This window comes from Balaenoptera physalus (assembly GCF_965194825.1).
Source record: "Balaenoptera physalus genome assembly, chromosome: 8".
NCBI classification, from domain to species: Eukaryota; Metazoa; Chordata; class Mammalia; order Artiodactyla; family Balaenopteridae; genus Balaenoptera; species Balaenoptera physalus.
Window position 1 is genome coordinate 120,541,102 of NC_138887.1, and position 22,376 is coordinate 120,563,477.

The window sequence follows — 22,376 nt, forward strand, 5'->3', positions numbered from 1 at the left end:
AAGTGACGTGGAAGATAAAATAGTGGAAATAACTACCACAGAGCAGAATAAAGAAAAAAGAACGAAAAGAATTGAGGACAGTCTCAGAGACCTCTGGGACATTAAACGCACTAACATTCGAATTATAGGGGTCCCAGAAGAAGAAGAGAAAAAGAAAGGGACTGAGAAAATATTTGAAGAGATTATAGTTGAAAACTTCCTTAATATGGGAAAGGAAATAGTTAATCAAGTCCAGGAAGCGCAGAGAGTCCCATACAGGATAAATCCAAGGAGAAACACGCCAAGACACATATTAATGAAACTATCAAAAATTAAATACAAAGAACAAATATTAAAAGCAGCAAGGGAAAAACAATAAGTAACACGTAAGGGAATCCCCATAAGGTTAACAGCTGATCTTTCAGCAGAAACTCTGCAAGCCAGAAGGGAGTGGCAGGACATATTTAAAGTGATGAAAGAGAAAAACCTACAACCAAGATTACTCTACCCAGCAAGGATCTCATTCAGATTTGACGGAGAAATTAAAAGTTTTACAGACAAGCAAAAGCTAAGAGAATTCAGCACCACCAAACCAGTTTTACAACAAATGCTAAAGGAACTTCTCTAGGCAGGAAACACAGACAAGGAAAAGACCTACAATAATAAACCCAAAACAATTAAGAAAATGGTAATAGGAATATACATATTGATAATTACCTTAAATGTAAATGGATTAAATGCTCCAATCAAAAGACACAGACTGGCTGAATGGATACAAAAACAAGACCCGTATATATGCTGTCTACAAGAGACCCACTTCAGACCTAGGGACAGATACAGACTGAAAGTGAGGGGATGGAAAAAGATATTCCATGCAAATGGAAATCAAAAGAAAGCTGGAGTAGCAATTCTTATATCAGACAAAATAGACTTTAAAACAAAGACTATTACAAGAGCCAAAGAAGGACACTACATAATGATCAAGGGATCAATCCAAGAAGAAGATATAACAATTGCAAATATTTATGCACCCAACATAGGAGCACCTCAATACATAAGGCAAATACTAACAGCCATAAAAGGGGAAATCGACAGTAACACAATCATAGTAGGGGACTTTAACACCCCACTTTCACCAATGGACAGATCATCCAAAATGAAAATAAATAAGGAAACACAAGCTTTAAATGATACATTAAACAAGATGGACTTAATCAATATTTATAGGACATTCCATCCAAAAACAATAGAATACACATTCTTCTCAAGAGCTCATGGAACATTCTCCAGGATAGATCATATCTTGGGTCACAAATCAAGCCTCGGTAAATTTAAGAAAATTGAAATCGTATCAAGTATCTCTTAGGACCACAACGCTATGAGACTAGATATCAATTACAGGAAAAAATCTGTAAGAAATACAAACACATGGAGGCTAAACAACACACTACTTAATAAGCAAGAGGTCACTGAAGAAATCAAAGAGGAAATCAAAAAATACCTAGAAACAAATGACAATGAAAACACAAGTACCCAAAACCTATGGGATGCAGCAAAAGCAGTTCTAAGAAGGAAGTTTATAGCTATACAAGCCTACCTTAAGAAACAAGAACTATCTCAAATAAACAACCTAACCTTACACTTAAAGCAATTAGAGAAAGAAGAACAAAAAAACCCCAAAGTTAGCAGAAGGAAAGAAATCATAAAGATCAGATCAGAAATAAATGAAAAAGAAATGAAGGAAACGATAGCAAAGATCAACAAAACTAAAAGCTGGTTCTTAAGATAAACAAAATTGATAAACCATTAGCCAGACTTATCAAGAAAAAAAGGGAGAAGACTCAAATCAATAGAATTAGAAATGAAAAAAGGAGAAGTAACAACTGACACTGCAGAAATACAAAGGATCATGAGAGATTACTACAAGCAACTCTATGCCAATAAAATGGACAACCTGGAAGAAATGAACAAATTCTTAGAAATGCACAACCTTCTGAGACTGAACCAGGAAGAAATAGAAAATATGAACAGACCACTCACAAGCACTGAAATTGAAACTGTGATTGAAAATCTTCCAACAAACAAAAGCCCAGGACCAGATGGCTTCACAGGTGAATTCTATCAAACATTTAGAGAAGAGGTAACACCTATCCTTCCCAAACTCTTCCAAAATATAGCAGAGGGAGGAACACTCCCAAACTCATTCTACGAGGCCACCATCACCCTGATACCAAAACCAGACAAAGATGTCACAAAGAAAGAAAACTACAGGCCAAGATCACTGATGAACATAGATGCAAAAATCCTCAACAAAATACTAGCAAACAGAATCCAACAGCACATTAAAAGGATCATACACTATGATCAAGTGGGGTTTATCCCAGGAATGCAAGGATTCTTCAATATATGCAAATCAATCAATGTGATACACCATATTAACAAATTGAAGGAGAAAAACCATATGATCATCTCAATAGATGCAGAGAAAGCTTTCAACAAAATTCAACACCCATTTATGATAAAAACCCTCCAGAAAGTAGGCATAGAGGGAACTTTCCTCAACATAATAAAGGCCATATATGACAAACCCACAGCCAACCTCCTTCTCAATGGTGAAAAACTGAAACCATTTCCACTAAAATCAGGAACAAGACAAGGTTGCTCACTATCACCATCATTATTCAACATAGTTTTGGAAGTTTTAGCCACAGCAATCAGAGAAGAAAAAGAAATGAAAGGAATCCAAATAGGAAAAGATGAACTAAAGCTGTCACTGTTTGCAAATGACATTATACTATACATAGAGAATCCTAAAGATGCTACCAGAAAACTACTAGAGCTAATCAATGAACCTGGTAAAGTAGCAGGATACAAAATTAATGCCCAGAAATCTCTTGCATTCCTATATACCAATGATGAAAAATGTGAAAGAGAAATTAAGGAAACACTCCCATTTACCACTGCAACAAAAAGAATAAAATACCTAGGAATAAACCTACCTAAGGAGACAAAAGACCTGTATGCAGAAAACTATAAGACACTGATGAAACAAATTAAAGATGATACAAACAGATGGAGAGATATACCATGTTCTTGGATTGGAAGAATCAACATTGTGAAAATGACTCTACTACCCAAAGCAATCTACAGATTCAATGCAATCCCTATCAAACTATCAATGGCATGTTTCACAGAACTAGAACAAAAAATTTCTCAATTTGTATGGAAACAAAAAAGACCCCAAATAGCCAATGCAATCATAAGAATCTTATGTCACTCAATGACATAAATCACAGCAAGATCCTTTTTGACCCACCTCCTAGAGAAATGGAAATTAAAACAAAAATAAACAAATGGGACCTAATGAAACCTAAAAGCTTTTGCACAGCAAAGGAAACCATAAACAAGATGAAAAGACAACCCTCAGAATGGGAGAAAATATTTGCAAATGAAGCAACTGACAAAGGACTAATCTCCAAAATTTACAAGCAGCTCATGCAGCTCAATATCAAAAAAACAAATAACTCTATCCAAAATTGGGCAGAAGACCTAAACAGATATTTCTCCAAAGAACATATACAAATGGCCAACAAACACATGAAATAATACTCAACATCATTAATCATTAGAGAAATGCAAATCAAAACTACAATGAGGTATCACCTCACACCAGTCAGAATGGCCATCATCAAAAATCTACAAACAATAAATGCTGGAGAGGGTGCGGAGAAAAGGGAACCCTCTTGCACTGTTGGTGGGAATGTAAATTGATACAGCCACTATGGAGAACAGTATGGAGGTTCCCTAAAAAAGTAAAAATAGAATTACCATATGACCCGGCAATCCCACTACTGGGCATATACCCTGAGAAAACCATAATTCAAAAAGATTCGTGTACCACAATGTTCATTGCAGCTCTATTTACAATAGCCAGGACATGGAAGCAACCTAACTGTCCACTGACAGATGAATGGATAAAGAAGATGTGGCACATATATACAATGGAATATTACTCAACCATAAAAAGAAATGAAACTGAGTTATTTGTAGTGAGGTGGATGGACCTAGAGTCTGTCATACAGAGTGAAGTAAGTCAGAAAGAGAAAAACAAATACCGTATGCTAACAGATATATATGCAATATTAAAAAAAAATGTTATGAAGAACCTAGGGGCAGGACAGGAATAATGACGCAGACGTAGAGAATGGACTTGAGGACACGGGGAGGGGGAAGGGTAAGCTGGGATGAAGTGAGAGAGTGGCACTGACATATATACACTACCAAGTGTAAAATAGATAGCTAGTGGGAAGCAGCCTCATAGCACAGGGAGATCAGCTGTGTGCTTTGTGAACACCTAGAGGGGTGGGATAGGGACGGTGGGAGGGAGACGCAAGAGGGAGGAGATATGGGGATATATGTATGTGTATAGCTGATTCACTTCGTTATAAAGCAGAAACTAACACACCATTGTAAAGCAATTATACTCCAATAAAAATGTTTAAAAAAAAAAAAGAAATGGTGGGTCTACATAAAGAAATGAAGAACACAAGGTATTGTAAATATGCTAGTAAATGCACAAAAGTTTTTTAAATCCTTTTCCTTTTTAAAAGATTTTTTTGAAAGATAACTTGAGTGTTTCAAGAAAAATGATAATGTTTTGTGCAGTTTACACAGAAATAATATGTATGAAAAAGATAGTGCCAAAGCTGGGTGGGAGGAAATTAAAGTATACTTTTATGAGGTATTTATATTAAATGTGAAATGGTATATTATTATCTCAAGGTAGATAAATAAATAAAGTCTATTCTAAACTATAGAACAACCACTACAAAAGAAGCATAGCTAATATGCTGATAGCGGCAATAAAATAGACTTGTAAAACACACTTAACCCAAGATTAGACAAGTAAAAGAGGATAATAAGGAATATAAACATATAGATAGGGGCTTCCCTGGTGGCACCGTGGTTAAGAACCCGCCTGCCATTGCAGGGGACACAGGTTCGAGCCCTGGTCCGGGAAGATCCCACATGCCATGGAGCAACTAAGCCCGTGTGCCACAGCTACTGAGCCTGCGGTCTAGAGTCTGCTAGGCACAACTACTGAAGTCCTCACACCTACAGCCTGTGCTCTACAACAAGAGAAGCCACCGCAACGAAGAGTAGCCCCCACTTGCCGCAACTAGAGAAAGTCCGCGCACAGCAACAAAGACCCAATGCAACCAAAAATAAATAAATAATTAATTAATTAATTAATAAACATATAGATGGTAGCTCTAAATCTAACATTATTGGCACTGCATGTGTGGATGGTCTAAACACTCCATTTAAAAGGCATAAGGCAGAGAAGTTAGATTAATAAAAAAGCATGACCAATTATAGGTCTTCTATGAGACATGCTTTAAATATAAAGATACATTTAACTTAGAAGTTAAAAAAAAGATGGAAAAGACACTGCAAACACTAATTATAAGACAGCTGGAGTGGTAATAATTATATCACACAAAGTAGACTTCAGAACAAGGGCTATAACCATGGGTAAAGAAAGACATGTCATAGTGATAACCTGGGAAAATCCACTAAGAAGACATAATCCTAAATGTATACAAACATAACAGAGCTTCAAAATACACAGAGAAATATCTGAGAGAACTGAAAACAGAAATAGATAAATCTACCACTGTAGTCAGAAATTCCATCACTTATCTCTCAGTAATGCATAGAACAAGTAAACGGAAGATTCCAAAGAATCCAGAACACAGGAATGGCACTGTCAACAAGCTGATCTAATTGATATTTATGGTATATCCACCTAACAGAGGCAAAATACACATAATTTCAACTGTACATGAAATAGCCACCAAAATAAAGCATACTCCAGGGCATAAAACACTTCTCAATAATCTTTAAATAAATTAAATCAAACAAAAATGTAATCTCTGAAATCAAATGGAATTAAAATATAATGAGAATATATTTGGCAAATCTCTCCTATGTGTGGAAATTGAACAAGATACTTTAAAATGCCCAGAGTTATTTTTTTTTTCTTTAAAGGAAAACACAAGGAAATAGTTTGAATAAATGAAAATGAAAATATTGGGTTGATCTTAAGATTTTATGGAAAAACCCAAATGAACTTTTTGGTCAACACAATACAACATAGGAAAACTTGGGAGATGCAGGTAAAGTAGTGGGTACAAGCAAATGTATAACTTGTAATTAGAAAGTTCTAAAAATAAATGGCTGAATATTTCAAATTATAAAAGGTTAAAAAAAAAGAAGAGAAACGTAAGCAAAAGTAAGTATCATAAACGAAGCCTGGATAGCTGAAGACAATGGCAATAGTCTAGGTCCCCATCCCCCCGGTTTTTCTCCAGATCTAAGGAAGAACATCAAGAAAGGAAAAAAGTAGACAAAAACCACACCCTCGCCATAACAGAAAATGCCCAAACTTCAAAATAGCGACATAATAAAGGGAGAGGATGTGAAATTCTGGAGTGCAGCTTCTCATGCTCATTTCCCACACACACTCTCCTTCCGGCTTTGTGAGAAGCAAACAGACCAATTACAAGGGCAGGCGCGAGAAAAAAAGGGAGCTGGCCCTGGGCCACTGACCCACAGCTACTGCCCGGAAAGACTTAGTCCACCCGAATCTGAAACTACTAAAACGTGTCCTGGTTCCCGGAAGGGACTCGACACACAAGTTGAAAGGGGAATCTTCCAAATGAATAACTTCCCGGGGAGGGAAGAAAATGCAAAAAGGAGGTGAGACAGGACATTGGCGATGTAGTGGTGAAGGGGAAGAGCAAAGGGGGAAATTCTGAGGTCCTGCAGGACAAAGCCCCACAAAATCAGAAGAAACACAGCCCCTCTCCCCCACCACAGATATTCGTACCAAAAAAGAAGAAAAATCCACTAGAGTACCTGAACGTTGCTTTACTAAAAAAAGCAGGCACTGTTAAACTAGAAATTATGTAAACCACTCCAGTCCCACAAAAATGAACAATAAAAGTTTAACACATCACCACAGGTTATTGCCAAAAACCCTACCCAAACTAAATTCAATACCCATCAACTGAGGCAAACTCTCTCACCCTGGCAAATAGTCATGAAGCAGAAAACTGTAAGACAGCACTCCAGGTGAAAAGACATGTACTCAAACAAGCATTTGAGGATATGAAAAAGAACCTTGATGAGAAATGCAAAAAGTATGAACAGAAATTAACAAACAAAAAACACCAGGGAGAAACAAAAAGAGAGCTCATTGAACTTAGGAAAGAAATGAAAGAAAAGACAAAATTACCTCAGATTTTAATAATAAATTACAAGATGTAGACTCAAATGAAAATTTAATAAGAATCATTGAAGAAAGATGAAAATAATCAAAATAATTTAAAAATGAGGTTAAAAAAATAAAAACATCAGAAAAAAGTAGTGGAAATGGAACACAGGCAAAGTGGGAAAAGCATTTATATTTTTGGGGTCCCCAAGAAAGAAAACAGAACAATAGGATAATTTTAAAAACTGTAACCCAAGAAAACCTTCTAGAAAAAAAGATTACTTTAATCTATACCTTGGAAGGATTTATTAGGTATCTGGGAGCATGAACTCTGAATGATCAACTCAGAGACACATCCTAGTGAAACTTTTAGATTTCAAAGATGAAAAAAAATTTATGAAGTCCTCAAGCAAAGATCAAATAATTTACAAAGATAAAAGAATTAGACTGCCATTTGATTCTTCAAAAGGGAACATAAAGGAGGTAAAAATAAAGCAGCATCTTAAAAAATCATCAAGACCACTGGAAAACAGTTGTCAACATATAAGAGGTAAGGTAATTCTGTACCTTCCTCAAGCCCTTTTGAAGAATTTATTAGAGAATGAGCTCTTATATCACAGCGACCAAAACTGAAATAATTTGAGGAAGAAAGTAAATAACAATAGTCGAGGATATAAAGCTATAAAATAACACAAATATCTGTGTTAATATAAATAAATGGAGGAAAAGGGCCAGCTTTTTCTTTCTTTCTTTCTTTCTTTCTGTCTTTTCTTTCTGGCCATGCTTTGCGGCATTTGGGTCTTAGTTCCCTGACCAGGTATTGAACCCATGCCCCTGCATTGACAGTGCGGAGTCTTAACCGCTGGACTGCCAGGGAAGTCCCAAGGCCAGCTCTTTCTTATACTGGAATTCTAATTCATACATGTAGAAGGAATGATGGAAAAGGAAATCACCAGTGGACAAACACCACAGCAGAAATTGTTACAGTCAAGAGTGGTGGGTGATAAACCACAATGGAAAAGAACATGAAAAAGAATATACAGGTGTATAACTGAGTCATTTTGCTGCACAGCAGAAATTAACACAACACTGTAAATCAACTATACTTCAATAAAATTTTTTTGAAAAGGGTGGTGGATAGATGTTAAAATTAGTGGACAAAAGTAGGATGAGAAAATGGATACCTGCATAGATTTAAAGCATCTCCCTACAGGGACTTCCCTGGCCATCCAGGGGTTAAGACTGCCTTCCAGTGCAGGGGGTGTGGGTTCGATCCCTGGTTGGGGAGCTAAGATCCCACATGGCTAGCAGCCAAAAACCCAAAATATAAAACAGAAGCAATATTGTAACAAATTCAATAAAGACTTTAAAAATGTTCCAAACCAAAAAAGAAATCTTAAAAAAAAAAAATGGCATCTCCCTACAGGATAGCCATTAATCAAAATAGGAAAAATAGTAACTTTACTGTGGGGAAGTATGGCAGAAAGTACATTAGCCATGTGACCAAAGTTAGAATCACCAGTAATAAGATATATTGATACTTCCTTATATGAGGCACTGAAATTAAGAAAATAATGACATCTGTATTAGCAAAAAAAAAATAATAAATGCTTAGGAATGTACTGAACAAAAAAAAATACATTCATAACCTATACACTGAAAACTACATAAGTTTTTTTAGATAAATTTAAGGACACCCAAGTAAATGGAGAAACATACTATGTCCCTGGATTGGAAGACTCAATATTATTTAGAGAGCAATTCTCTATAAAATTGATATATGTATTCAATGCAATCTAATCAAAATTCTCTCTGGATATTTTACAAATTTAGGCTGATTCTAAATTTATATGAATATACAAAGAAGCCTAAATTGTCAAAACAATCTTGGAAGAACAAAGTTGGAGTTACAGTAACAGATTTCAAGACTTAGTGTAAAGCTACACTATCAAGATAGTGTAGTATTGCCATAAGTACACACATACAGATCAGTGGAACAGAACAGGCCAGAAAAAGAACCAAATGTAAATAATAAACTAATTTTCAATGAAGCTGCCAAGGTAATAGAGAAAAAAAAGAGATTTTTCAACACATAATGCTGAAACAACTAGATATACAAACGGTGAAAAATAAGCCTCAACTAGAAGCTAAAAGTAGAAAATTTCTAGAAGAAAATATTGGAGAAATTCTTGTGATGTTACAGTATGTAAAGACGTCTTATGTAGGACACACAAAGTGCAAACTTTACAGAAAACTGATAAATTTGATTTCATCAAAATTAGATGCTTCTACTCTTTGAAAGCCATCTTTCAGTACATGAAAAGGAAAGCTACACAATGTGAGGAAATATCTGACAGAGTCGGTATCCAGATCATATAAGAACATACATGGGGTAGGGGAGGGATGGATTGGGAGTTTGGAATTAGCGGATGCAAACTAGTATATATAGGATGGATAAACAACAAGGTCCTACTGTATAACACAGGGAACTATATTCAACATCCTGTGATAAGTCATAATGGAAAGAATATAAAAATGTATATATATGTATAACTGAATCACTTTGCTGTATAGCAGAAAATTAATACAACATTGTAAATCACCTATACTTCAATTAAAAAAAAGAATATATAAAGAACTCTTATAACTCAGTAGTAGGAAAGCAATTCAATTAAAAATATTAGATCTCCAGGATTCATCTTGCGTAACGGAAACTTTGTATCCTTTGACCAACACCTCCCCATTTCCTCAACCCCCAGTCCTTGGGAACCAACCTTCTACTCTGTTTCTATGAGTTTTACTATTTTAGCTTTTCATGTAAGTGGAATCAGGCAGTATTTGGTCTTCTGGGTCTGGCTTATTTCACTTAGCATAATGTCCTCCAGGTTCATCCATATTGTCACCAATGGCAGGATTACCTTCTTTTTTGAGACTGAATAATATTCCACTGTATATAAATACCACATTGTATTTATCCATTCACCCATCAGTAGGCATTTAGGTTGCTTCCATGTCTTGGCTATTGTGAATAATGCTGCAATGAACATGGCAATGCAAGTATCTTGAGACCCTGACTTCAATTCCTTTGGATATATACCCAGAAGTGGGATTGCTGGTTCATATGGTAGTTTTATTTTTAGTTTCAGTTAACAACACTATATTGTATAATTAAAATTTTTCTTATGTTAGTGTTCTTATCACAAAAAGAAAAAAATTAAGAAGGCAGGAGGCAATTTTTGCAGGGGATGGACATGTTTATGGCATTGGTTGTAGTGATGGTTTCACAAGTGTATCTGCAAACCCATCAAGTTGTATACATTAAATATGTACAACTTTTTATGTCAGTCATACCTCAATAAATTGACTTTTTTAAAGATCAAAAGATTTATACAGAAACTTCACAAAAGAAGACATATATAATATTATTATATATCATGTGTTATGTATTATATATTATATATGTGTGGCCAGTGAGCACATCCATATAAGGGGATGCTTAACATTATTAGACATCAAAATAATGAAAATCAAAACCACTAGAATAATCAAAATGTAAAAGACTGACAGCACCAAGTGGTGACAAAGATGTGAAGCAAATGAAAACAAAGATGTCTGGCACCAGAGGAAATGTGAAAAGGTGTATCCACTTTGGAAAACATTTCAAGTTTCCTTGACAGTTTCTCATACATTTAAGTACATTTACTGTATCATCCTGGAATTCCACCCCTGGGTACTTACCCAAGAGAAATGAAAACATATATCCACATAAAGACTTGAGCCATTGCTTTATTCACAGCAACTGAAAATTAGCAAGAACCGAACGTCCGTGGACAGGGGAAAGGACGGACAGATTGGGTTACACCCATGCAATGCAATATGGAATTCCTGCTCATCAACAAAAAGGAACGAACTACTGAGGTACATATGTAACAAGACGATGATCCTCCACAACACTATGCTGAATGAAAGAGAGCTAACGCGGAAAAGGACATAGTGTGTGATTCAGTTTCTTTGCAATTCTAGAAGAGGTGAAACTAACGTACAGTGACAGGAAACACATCAGCTTTTGCCCACTCTTAAACGAGGGGAGAACTGACTGCAAAGGGGTATGAGGGGAATTTGGGGATGATAAAAATATTCCACGTCTTGGAAGTGGTGATGGTTACATGGGTGTATACATTTGTCAAAACTCATTGACCTGTGCACAGAAACTGAGTGTGTTTTATTGGTATGTAAGTGAACCTCAATAAAATTGATTTTAAACATCACTCTTGAGATAAGCTTAGAGCATAGCATGGACCATATAATTTGGTTGCATAAGAATGATAACTCGAAAATTTCTGTAAGTCCGATTGATTTTTCTATTTTAAGTCATCTCATAACTCAAAAGGGCTTTGAAAGTACCTTGAAAAATTTCAGACTTGCTTGAGCTAGGAACCCTTTTTAGAGACTCAGCGTAGCAAATGGAGATCACCAGAGAAATCCATTAGCTCATGGCAAAGTGGCCCCTCAGACCTGAGATCCAGGGCCAGGTCTCCAATGCTGAGAGAGGGGAGAATGTCTGCCCCAAAGGGTCATAGGTGCAGAAGATCTGACCCAGGAACAAAACCTTTGATATAATGGGGGGGGGGAATTGATCTTAGAGTTGGGGTGCAGGATCTGAGCCAGCCTGACTTCAGTAATCGCCCGGCACTGAGAACCAGCTTTCTCCTTGTGTCTGAGCCCCCCAGGGCTGTTTTAAAGCTCCTTTACCAAGACTTCTGGATGCCGGGTGGAGGGGGCATTGGCTTAGAGGTCAGATTTGCCTGCAGGGACCAGGCAGGGCTGACAGTATTGCTGTAGGAACCCTGGTGATCAGCTCCTGTCCTGTCTCCGGTCACTTTCTTCCCTCCCCACAGCAGTGGGAGAGGACGATCAATTCCTCATGACTGCTTTAGGAAGGAATAGTTAGAATGTGGCTGTTTTATGGAAATATGTATGGAAATATGTTAATATAAATGTTTCAGACATTATATGAAATTTCTAAAAATCTTAAAAAAAAAAAAAAAAGAATGTGGCTGTTTGCCCACCAGCTGTGCTCATGCCTGGACATCGGCCTCTTCGGTCATTGGTTTGCCATCTCCAACCTGCTTTTATGGCTTTTCCTATGTCTTGCCTCGTTTTCCTTTAATCTTCACAAAATAGGGTTCTCAGATTATTGACTTGGCCCTCCTGAGTCTGAATTTTCATTTTCAGAAAGTTGGAAATATATATATGCAGGTAAGTTTTCTTCAAAGGAATACATTCTTACAGAGATGTATAAAATACAGACAAGTAAATAAAAATCAGTTTTAATACTCCACCCTGAAGTACTCACTATTTACATTTTTATGAATTTCCTTCTAGTAGGGACTTAATTTATTTGCTCTTCGGCTTATTTCAGGGAGGATTCAAGGTGGCTTACAGTGGACACTTCATGATAGCAAAGGACTTGCCAATAGTGATTTCCATTATATTGTCTGTGTTTACTAAGGACATGAGTCTGGGAAGCACTTAAGAACTATTTTCTGAATGGGTATGTGAATGAAGGTCATTATAAGACCGAGATGTCCCTTTAGAACTGCTGATCTTTTTCTAGAACCATGTTGATACTTTGGCTGATGGGATGTAGCCCAGAGGTAGGTTTTTATTTGGAAGGAGATGGGTAGTACATTAAGTGACTGATGGCTAGCTGGACCAGGGCATCCTGACATATGATGCTACAGGGGTATTTCATTGTCCAAACTATCCCTGACCCCACGGTCTAATATTTATTGATAATTTATAATGTGCTTGGTACTGTGACAAATTATGTACCTTAACTTATTTTTTACAATCACTCTATGCAATGGGAGCAATTATGATCTCTAATTTATAAGTGAGGAAACTGAAGATCAGAGAGGTTAAGTAACTTGCTTAAGGCGCCACAGCAGAGTCAGATTTGAACCGAGGCAGTCTGGTTCCAGGGCCTGAACTCTTATCCACTGCACCCTGATATATGGTCACCATAATCTACACAATAATAATAAGCTACATAGGCAATGCACAGAGCCATGCTAGATGATACACAGGTCATGACAGTACACAGGCACTGGTCAGAAAGTCTCCACTATGAAGTCAAGTGTGTCTGGAAGTCCACTAGCCACTCTCTGCCTCACCAGACACAGATAAGATGGTGGGAGTGGCAAACCTTGGCAGGCAAACGTGTGGGCAGACATTGTGCGCGGTGAGTGGTGGGGAGTTTGTTGCCCTGTGATACACCTGAGACACACACTCTCCTAACTGATCATTGATGGCCATTCAAGCTTCTTTTTTTATTTAAGATGTTTTGTTTTTTGATGTGGACCATTTTTAAAGCCTTTATTGAATTTGTTACAATATTGCTTCTGTTTTATGTTTTGGTTTTTTGGCCACGAGGCACGTGGGATCTTAGCTCCCCAAACAGGGATCGAACCCGCACCCCCCTACATTGGAAGGTGAAGTCTTAACCACTGGACCACCAGGGAAGTCCCCATTCAAGCTTCTTAAAATACAGTTTTCAGTGATTCTAAGTCACTTTGTTTCAGAAAGGACACCTTTTTCTACTGAACCCTCTTCTAATTCCTGAATTTGTTGAAATGTGATGAGCTTGGATTTCACCTCATAATGTGCAGGGTAGAGGTAAAAGGAGTCACCAAAATGCCTTAACTTTTCTTCTCCCTTCCACTCCCGAATAGGTGAACATAGATTTCATGGCCTCGGACAATACCCTCCAAACCAGAGACAAATAGGGCATATCAAACAGATGCCAGGGAAATACTTCCACCCACCTCCTGACCCATCTACTAAACTGACCCTGGCAAAATTCCATAGACTAACTCAGGGCAAAACTCCACCCATAAAGCCCATGACACAGCAGCTACGAATTCCCAGGTTCCATTCTTGCACCATCGATAACCCAATAGCAGGTCAGTATTTAGTTGAATGTTCTACAGAATGTGCAGAAGGCCCAGGGATGTTTCCAGAATGTTAAAACATTTACATTAGTGACAATGACCATATATCTTATACCATCTACGTTCTCTTTTAGTATGTGCTAAGTACCACAGGTAGCGTTTAGCTGCATCAGCTCAGAGAGAAAGTAGTATGCTCAAGATTACTAAGCTATTATATTGCGTAGCTGAATTTGGCTCTAGTGGTGCCTGTAATCACGGTGGTATTATAGGAAGGATGTGCAGAAGCCCTGGCCTGGAGAGAGACCACCAGCGGACGTCTCTCAGCCCTGCACAATCACCCTGCTCACCTCAGGAGCGAGATGCTTCTTATCAGACCATCAGGTGATGCTGTGGGTCTTCTTGGTCAATGACAACTGGGCTGGTGAACCCCAGCTCACACCATGCCTTGCTCTATCTTGAGATCTGCCCCCTTATCCTATGTCTCTGGGGATCTCTCAGTTATTCTGAGAAATGGTGTCACTCAAAGAAACTGGGGGTGTCCCAATGTCCCCAGCGCTCATTGATGAGGACTGAATATGTTTGCTGGTGCTGAATCCCTAAATCCTAGCAGTCTGTGCCCAAAAAACACAAGTTATAGCGCAGAGAAACACATCCCTGTCTCGGCCACACAATGGATTTGAGATTGCTCTCAAAAAAATATGCAATCAACCAAAAAAATTCCAATAAAAAATAATAACGCAGAGCTGAAGGCCCATTGGAGGGCAGAAGCTGTGTTGCTTGGGCCATGGATTTTGCTATGGACTTGAAAAATCTTCGAGTGTTTGTTCATGTCGTTCTTTAATATTTTCTCTCTTATCTCTGTATGTATTTTACAGATGAGCCTATGATTGCTTTGGTTCTTACTAGATACAGTCTTATTCCTCAACGTGGACACATTTGGGTCATTCTGTTTTATACGGAGCTTATCCAGAGTGGTTATTTTTGTGCAGAGTATAGAGCTTTCTCCAATTTGTCTTTTACCAATGACAAAGAAAATGCTGCCATGTTCCTCACCATTGTCACCGGCACCAACTTAACTCCCTGTCATGATCTACTCACTCCGTATGTGTGGACAGCCTGAGAAAATCAAGGTATCCCTGAGGCATTGGTGTGTACAGACAATCATTAATTAATCATGTTTTGCTCTGCTAGAGCCTTGATTGATTAATTGAAACAAAGAGTTTCTGCTGAAGAATAAATACTATGCATGGTTTAATCAAGTTAGAATCCATGAGAGCCCAAGACATACATCCAAGGTTGATCTGTATTCAGTTGCTCATTTCAACCAGGGATCACACTGAAATTTCAGTGAATGATCAATGATTTATTCTGGGAGACTCTCATGGACAGTAAATTGGCTCCAATTTTTGTAGAGTGTTTCTTCTCTGGGAACTTTTCAAGCACATTCTGTGTGCTCAATATTTTAGAAGAGGATGGTTTTTGATTACTTTATACCCTTTATATTTAATAGCTCAGCAGTTCTTATCTACAGCCAACATTGTTTTTTTTTTTTTAGTTCTATTTTATTTATTTATTTATTTATTTTAACACCTTTATTGGAGTATAATTGCTTTACAATGGTGTGTTAGTTTCTGCTGTATAACAAAGTGAATCAGCTGTATAACAAAGTGTACATATACATACATCCCCATATCCCCTCCCTTTTGCGTCTCCCTCCCACCCTCCCTATCCCATCCCTCCAGGTGGTCACAAAGCACCGAGCTGACATTGTTAAGATATCATTTTGCTTCCAACACCCATGCTGTTGCACTGACGCATTGACAAGGCGACGCACAAGCAGAAGTAAATTAGCTATCAAGAGTAAAACGAAAGATTAACTTCATTCCTTACCAGAAACAATATATTATCAGCATTTTCTTGATTTAACGTATTTTTCTGGGTCTTCAGCCTACAAATTAAAACGAAATGAACATACAGTAACATATCTGTCTGGCATCATGAAATGAGTTATATCATTAGCAATAATACATTATTTTTTTCCTAATTACAAGAACAACCTATAACCATTTTTTGAACGTGGAAAATGCAGAAAAGAACAAATATGAAAATAAAAATCATCCATAATACTGTACTATAGTCCTAGCAACTGAGGCACGTCTTTAACCATCCTAATATAAATTGTTTCAGTCTTTTGTTCCTATGTAGGCTACATATATGCATAACTGTGCATGTAATTTACACAAGTAAAGATTTACTGTGTGGTCTATTTTATAAGATACTTTGTGATTTAATAAATCATAATTATTTTTCTATGTCATTCAATTTTTTTCCTACCTTAAACATGTTAAGGAATACATACAATTCTATCTCTGGAGCTATCCTAACTTATTTAATCAGTAACAAACTGTTAAATATTTGGATTGTTTTCAATTTTAGGTAATTTTTAATTATAGAATTAAAATTATTCACTGAGCTGCACTCTGGTATATTTCTATACACAAATCTTATTATTTCTTTAGATAAAATTTTTACAAGTAGAATTGCTGTTTTAAAGAGAAAGTCCATTTTATGTCTTAATACATTTTGCAAAATTTCTTTCCAAAACACTATACTGATTTACACTCAAACTAACAGTGCCATTTCCTCGAGCCCTTTCCAAAGTGAGTTATATAATTTACTATGCTTTTCCCGGAAAATTGTAAAATATTATTGTATCTTAATAGTAGTTTGATTTCTACTTTTTGTTACTAGTGATATTAATTGTACTTCTAATGTGTAGTCCCTTTGCTTTTAGACATTTTTGGAGGGAGTCTTCCTGAAAAATATTATATACGTATTATTTACCTTTATCTGCATGACAAATTACCACACATTAGTGACTTAAAACTACATGCATTTTTTTTTTTTTTAATGTCACTGTTTCTGAGCGTCAGGAGTATGGTAGGGCTTGGCTGGACCCTCCACATCAGAGGATCTCAAAGGCTGTAGTAAAGGTGTCAGCCAGGGCGGAGGTCTCATTTGATGGCTCAACTGGGAAAGAATCTGCTGCCAACCCATTTATGTGGTTTTTGACAGGATCCAATTCCATTCAGGCTGTTGGACTAAGGGTCTCAGTTTCTAGCTGACTATTAACCAGAGACTACCCCCAGATTTTTGTCATGTGGGCCTTCTGCACGTGGCAACTTGCTTTATCAAAGTCAGTAAGGGGCAGAGTCTACAAGCAAGACAGAAGTTAGACTAATCACGAAGTGGCATCCCCTCAACATGGACTTACCCTATTGGCTGGAAGAAAGTTATTCTGGGGGAAGAGTCTGCTTAAGGCCACGAATATCAGAGGTGGGGGGTTATCAAGGGCCATCACAGAAGTTACCTACCACAACACACTACTCTGCTTTCTTGGAGGTCTATATAAAAACAGAATTGACTTTAGTTGATAACTCACACCTCTATGTCTCAGCTTCCTAATATGCAAAGTAGGGATAAAAATAGCAGTCAACTCATGGAGTTGCTGTGAAGATTAAATGAAATAATTCAACGAAATGCTTAGAACAATCTCTGGCACACAGCAAGTACTACATCAGTATTTGCAGTTATTTTCATCTTCTTCTTCACCTTTATCACCATCATCATCACATCATTACATTACCATCATCACCATCATCACCATCACCATCATCATCACCACCATCACCATCATCATCACATCATCACCATCATCATCACCATCATCACCATCATCACCATCATCACATCACTATCATGATATCATCATCATCCTCACTGTGTTACAATGCCCTCAAGGACAAAACTTTTCGTAGGGTTGTTAACTTCCTCAGAAATACCTGTTGAATGTATGAAATAACGAGTGAATAAATGGATGAAAACAAAAGTCATTACCATCTGGGATTATTTGGTCAGTCCTATGTTTGCATTTTCTAGTTTTTCAAGGTCTTTTCTGCCTTTTCGTCATTTGCCCATTGTCATCTCTTGATAGTCAATTTTCTCTCCCCTGTTAGTAATTTCCCTTTCCTCTCTGGGAGACCATCACCTGACTGACTAAAAGACAAACTCTCAAAACTCAGTTACGCATTAATTACAAGGAATTAATTAATTATTTAATTCGGAATGTTTTCTGAACAAGAAATTAACTTTTCTTGTTTCCTGTTGCTTAGACTCTTCAGAGCAACTTCTTTCTTTCTCCTCCTTCTTGTGCTCTCAGGGGTATCCATGCCACTATTCCCAAGGTCTGAACTATCCTTGTTTCTTTGGAGGAATTGTGTGTGCGTGTGTGTGCACGTGTGTGTTTTAGTACTTTATAAAAGAAGTTGCCAAGAACCTTCACAAAAAATACCTAAAGGGCCTTGTAGTGGCAACTTCATAATATCCACATAAGAGCAGTTTAAGGGGTGAGTAAATCTTGATGAAAAGGGGAATAAGATTTTGTCCTGAAGCTGACTTTATCTAGGAAGTACATTATTTAGATTGTATATTTATCTGCATTGGCCTTGTTGAGAAGGCTGATGGAAATTATGGAGAGGCTAAAGGCCCCTCCATTCTATGTCTTGGTGTCTCCATTTTACAGGTACAAACTTACAGTCACAAAGGATATGTGACAAGACCAAGATCACACCATTAGGTTGTGGCCTTGGGGTTTGAAGCAGATCTTCTGCTGTAAAACTCAGGATGCTTTCCAGGAAATAACATCTGAATGCCACTGGGATAGCCACTGAGATAGCAGAAAGAGAAGATTCATCATCTCTAAGGTCTTGCTATTTTATTCTAACTATATCCAGTAAGGATTTTTACATTCAAGAATTCTCAATTTTTCTGTCATAGAAAGAATTGCTAGTGACTTCCCTGGTGGCGCAGTGGATATGACTCTGTGCTCCCAACGCAGGGGGTCCAGGTTCGACCCTTGGTCAGGAAACTAGATCCCACACGCAGGCTGCAACTAAGAGTCCACATGCCACAACTAAGGAGCCCATGTGCTGTAACCCAGGAGCCGGCGAACCACAACTAAGGAGCCTGCCTGCCACAACTAAGACCCGGTGCAACCAAGTAAATAAATAAATGTTTAAAAAAAAAAGAGAAAGAATTGCTATTTAAGAACCCCAAGTTTGGGCTTCCCTGGTGGCGCAATGGTTAAGAATCCGCCTGCCAATGAAGGGGACATGGGTTTGAGTCCTGGTCTGGGAAGATCCCACATGCTGCAGAGCAACTAAGCCCGTGCGCCACAACTACTGAGCCTGCGCTCTAGAGCCCGTGAGCCACAACTACTGAGCCTGCGAGCCGCAACTACTGAGCCCACACACCACAACTACTGAAGTCCGCGTGCCTAGAGCCCGTGCTCCACAACAAGAGAAGCCACCGCGATGAGAAGCCTGCACACCACAACGAAGAGCAGCCCCCGCTCGCCACAAGTAGAGAAAGCCCGCGTGCAGCAACGAAGACCCAACGCAGCCATAAATAAATAAATAAATAAAAATACTATTAAAGAACCCGAAGGTTTAGTTTTGATATGAATTGGTTCTGCAGCAAAAAACTATCTGCCTAATATCCAATTTTCCCTCTTTCTTATTAACAAAACTCCTTTTTCAATGACTGCTTTTGTTTGTTGTTGTTGCTGTTCTTGCGTATGTGTGTTTAAGGCACCAAATGCATTCAGCTAAAAGACGACATTTCTCAGCCCAAGTTGAACGACAGATGGTCATATCACTGTTGTGACCAGGGAGGTGTGCCTGGCTGGGAATCTGAGAAAGGCCCCTTCAGGTGGGACAGAGTTTGAGTGTGCCCTTTCGGCTCTTCCATCTTCCAGCTTTTTGCTGCCTGGCAGGTGGGTGAAATGCTGCAGCCCCTGCTGGGGCTCATGGAGGGGACCATGAAAATGGAAGCTGCAAACAGCCTGGACTTTTAAGGAACATGGGACCATCATATCAGCCTCGACTGCCCACCTTGCATTTATTTTCTTTTGTTTTTGGATTTAGTCTATGTGGGACAAAATATGTCCTTATATGTTTAAGCCACTGTTAATGGGGTTTTTGTCTTATATGCAGACAAATCCTAACTAATAAATTATGTGATCTTGATAGTAAATTCACATTTCTATCCCTAAGTTTTCATATCTGTAAGACGGACTCCTGTGAGAGGTGGGGAGGGAAATTTGGCATTATGATTAGGTGGTTTTAAGTGTTCTAGTCCATTATTTAATGGTTCTAATTAGGTTTCTGGTATCCTACTATTCCAGAGTTTCAGAATATTGACTCTAAGCCTTTCATTAACCCCCAAAAGGTCCAAGTTTCAGTATGAGTCATACTGAAAACAAAAAACCATGAGAAGAGATCTACTCCTTTAAAGAATTCTTTTGTTAGGTGTACTTTCATATATGTGTGTGTACGTGTTTGTGTGCGTGTGTCCTTTTACAATATATCTTTCTGAACAAATTTAATTCTCAGCAAAATAAAACCTCATTCAATTCAATTCACACAATTCAAATTGCGTGATAATTGGGAAAGAGGTTGGACCAAAGATGACTTCAATTTTTTTCATGAGGGAAAAAAAAAGGATTTCCCAAATAAATGAACACTGTAAATAAGGCAATTTATCTCTGCTTAGGAGAACAAACTGTTCTCAGTTAACATAGATAATCTCCTTACATAAAAATTAATTTAATAATTACAAATCATTCTTACCTAGCTCATTAAATTTTTGTTTAATTTAATAAATGCGGAGATTTCTCTGTCGCTTATGACCAGAAATGCGGAGATTTCTCTGTCGCTTACCCCCAGACTCTTGGTTGTCTGTGATTCTGGGCATCTCTCCCGAGAGTGGGAAACAAGTTTCCAACTTACCTGGAAAGTGCCACACAGATGTGGGTTATTTTTTGCTGTAAACTCTATAAGCTGAACAGATCTCATTCAATAGAGGCTGGTGGGGTCTTCGTGGGGGAATTCTGCAAATCTGTTGGATCCATCTGTGTGTTCTCCAGAGCACTCATTGGCTCCAGCCCTTGGTCCCTTCACACAGGTGCTGCTGCAGAAGTTCAGCCATAAAAGATTCTAAGGGCCATGGAAAGCAGAGCCAGAAATGCCACTTCCCATTTAAACTTGTGCTCTAGATCTTTGGGGGAGTAAAGCTTAAAGCCAAGCATTCGTCTCAATTTCTGCTTCTTTCTATTGGCCCACGCATTACAGCTCCTGCCCCATCCCCTCCTGAGACTTTAACGTGATTGGTGAGTCCGTCTTTGTAGGTCACACGTAGGTTTAGCCTTTCTCATTGCCTCTCCTGCCAAAAACCCTGTCACCCCTTTGGCGATTGGTGCCTTTTCCCCCATCATGATTCCCACTTAGGTCTGTCTATTCCGTCTACCAAGATCGGCATCTTCCATGCCCTGCCCCAAACTCCCTGTTCTGTATTCCACCTTCGGAGGCAAATCTAACAAATTCTTACTGAGATGTTAATGGCAGATAAGGCTTTATCTCTTTTTCTCAGATAACTCGTGTATATTTTAACAGGGCCCTCCAGGGCTGTGGAGGAACCACTGATTATGAAATTTTAGGCAGATTGGGTAGATGTCCTTCAGTGTGAGGGAGTCTGAGGTATTTCTGCTTCTCCATCCTCAACTAGAAGATGACTTTCTAGTAGTCATTTTATTACCAGTACTGATAACACAGCAAAACTGTCGGCATGAGTTCAGAGTCAATGGATGTTAGGGCAAACGGCGCCTTAGAGATAATTTCATCCCACCTTCCCGCTCTTGAAATGAGTGTTTGGTGGGGGCCAGGGGGGAACGGAGGAGGGCTTACTGGAATCCATAACCAGATGGCCCAGTCCCTTTAATAGCTCCCTACTCTCATCTGTTTTATGCTATTTCTGTCCTGCAGAGAAGGCACTAGTGTCATTCTGTCTTAGTTTCTTTTTGCTGCACTGGAAAACAATCAACAAACCAAAGGTGGGCCTTAAATATTCAGAAATCTAGATATAACCCATCGTTTCAGGCCCAATTCTCTATGTCCCTTCCTCGCAAGCACACTTCATGCTTCACTGAACTTTCTGTCTCTGGAGTATCCTTGACATGCACACCGTCACTTCCACGTAAAAAACAACGGAGGAATTATAAAGTGTTGTACTACGTTTAAGCCTTGTCTCATCAACGAGACTGTAAACTTCTT

At 38.2% G+C, this 22,376-nt stretch overlaps 1 long non-coding RNA gene across 1 annotated transcript in view; it reads right to left on the minus strand.

The window, feature by feature from the left end:
* LOC309666398 overlaps window positions 1-16,652 on the minus strand; it is a 191,824-nt gene extending 175,172 nt beyond the window's left edge. The window contains exon 1 of the long non-coding RNA XR_014267073.1: window positions 16,099-16,652. This is a non-coding gene — a long non-coding RNA (uncharacterized lncRNA). The remainder of the gene's footprint in view (window positions 1-16,098) is intronic.
* Window positions 16,653-22,376: the final 5,724 nt, after the last annotated feature.